We start from the raw sequence: 2,689 nt of genomic DNA, 5'->3' as shown, positions 1-2,689 counted from the left end.
CTCTAAACATGTTTTTATAATAGATTCAAGGTAAATATAGCAGCAGGGTAGAAAAGTCAGCAGAGGGAGAGGAGGAGCAAGTGATCAGGTAAAGAAGATGCCATTCAATCAATAAAATAAAATAGGAAACCGTATAGAAAAACAGCAGCTTTGCAAAGTTAGGCTATACATTAATGCCTTTAATGTTTTAAAGACTCCAGTAAACAGCTGTATACTAAATCAAGTTACTAAGGCTGTCAAGAAACCGTTTTTTCATTCCAGCTTTTCTCTATCACAGTGAGGAACAGGGAGAACACAACAGACAGGCAGCTCTTTCAGATCAACGGGTAAGAAAACAGGGAGGGGTACAGAAATGTTCAAAAATGTTTGATCATCAGATTATTATACATCTTTAAAAGTATGCTGTGATTGAGTTTTATATAATAAGGATTACTTGGTCAATTAAAAATAGTCAAATGTATTTTTTTTAAATAGATATTAAGAATAGATTGTATACAGTGTGGTTTAATAATTTGTTAGTTTTTGGTGTTTTAGTTGTATGTCTTAGTGGTTTTATTCTTATATCAGATGATTCAGATCCAATGTGAAAGTAGCAGCAGATTAAACCAATCAAAAGAAAGACTGGAAGAACATCTGATCAGGTAATGACATACAAACACTAATGAAAAGTTCATTCAGTCAATAAAACTGTCTAAAACAGTAATATGTGTACATCACAGTGAGGGACAGGGTGAGGACAATAGTCAAACAGCAATTTCAGATGAGCAGGTAAGAATAAAACATTTCTGATAGGGAAGAATTTTTGATATGACAAACTAAATGTACAATTTTCTATACTGTACACAATATACTAGTGAGCTATTTGGTGTGTAACAGTGTTGTAATGTCAGTTTCAGAATGAACCTAATGTTAGAGACCAGCTGAGCACAGGCAACAGGGACAGAGAAGATTCAGAAATCGTCACTTGCTTAAAGCCTGCACATCCTGATCCCAAGTTTATAGAAGTACAGACTAAAGCAAACTATGTGCTACACTTTCAGCAAAAATGGTTTCAGATGTTCCCATGGCTGCATTACAGTACCACATTAAAAGGGGTTTATGCTTTTATTGTGCAAAAGTCCTCTCAAAGAAGACAATGCTTGCCTCTAAGATGGATCCAGCCTTTGTGAGTACTGGTTTTAGGAACTGGAAAAAGGCAGTTGAAAAGTTTACAGCCCATGCTAAAAGCCAATCCCACTGCCATGGAACAACTGTGTATGCTCAGGAAACAAACAGCATAGCATCACAGCTTTCCTCAGTTGTTTCTAGACAACAGGAGGAATCTAGAAATGCATTGCTAAAGATTGTAGGGTGTATCCAGTACTTGGCTCGACAAGGTATTGCACTGAGAGACCATGCTGAAGAGAGGGGGAATTTTTCCCAACTTCTAAAATGTTTGGGAGCAGATGATCCAGCCCTTAACAAGTGGCTAGCACAAAAGCATACTTACACAAATCCTCAGATTCAGAATGAACTACTTGGCATAATAAGCAATGACATCATCAGAGGAATAGCTAGTAACATTCAGTCCCTTAATGTTACTCAGTTTGCCTTAATTGTTGATGTAACACAAGATGTCTCAGGTACAGAGCAAGAGTCTATTTGTCTTCGTTATGTTGACCATGACTTGATTCCTCATGAGGAATTCATTGGTTTTTATGCAGTGACAGAAACTACAGGAGAGATTCTTGCAAAAATGGCAATGGATGTACTCTCTCGATTACATTTGCCATTATCTGGATTGCGTGGCCAGACATATGATGGTGCAGCCAATATATCTGGCAAATACTCAGGAGCACAGGCTGTAATTAAAAAGATACAGCCTTTATCTTTATATGTGCACTTTGGAGCACATTGTGTAAACCTAGTTACCCAAAAGGCATGCACAGCTTCAAAACTGCTGCGAAATTCTCTTGACTGGGTGCATCAGCTAGGAAATCTGTATCGCCTGTCTGGTAAATTCAAAGAAAAGTTTCACCAGATTGCTAGGGCAGATTATGGTATCGCAAGCCCTCTAAAGCCTCTCTGTCAAACACGGTGGACAGTACGACACCAAGCTGTAACATCTGTTCTCAAGCAGTATGATTCTGTGCTCACTTCCTTGGAGGAAATGGCAAACAGTAATACTCCTTGTGCAGCCACCGCCAATGGCTTGCACCAACAATTTCTCAAAGGCCAGACCTTACTGGGTCTTGTGTTGGCAGGAGCTGTGATTGGAGAATTGGAGTGTTTGAATGCTTCTCTCCAAAGAAAGACACAGACTATCTCTGGCATGAAAGCTGCCATTTCTTGTGTTCAGTCTGTTTTGAAAGACAAAAGAAATGAAGATGCCTTTCAAAGTCTTTTTGAGCAAGCAAATGTGATTGTGGATTCTCTAAATCTATAGCCTATCAAAGTTCCAGAACCAAGGCGACTTCCTAAGCATTTTAGTACAGATGCAAGCACATACAAGCCAAAAACTGCAACATAGTATTACAGAGTTGAGTTTTATCAGGTTCTTGATGTTGTTGAGTCAGAGCTCAATGAACGTTTTCATCAGGAAAATTAGAGGACATTCTGCTCACTGGACAAATTGATTCAGTGTGTTGTGAGTATCCTGAGATCAACAGCCAGTTGCTTGCTGTTCAGTTACCATGTGGCATTTTGTCAT

This window comes from Carassius gibelio, chromosome A18 (assembly GCF_023724105.1).
Source record: "Carassius gibelio isolate Cgi1373 ecotype wild population from Czech Republic chromosome A18, carGib1.2-hapl.c, whole genome shotgun sequence".
In the NCBI taxonomy this organism is placed as follows: Eukaryota; Metazoa; Chordata; class Actinopteri; order Cypriniformes; family Cyprinidae; genus Carassius; species Carassius gibelio.
Note: the sequence above shows the minus strand (reverse complement) of the source record.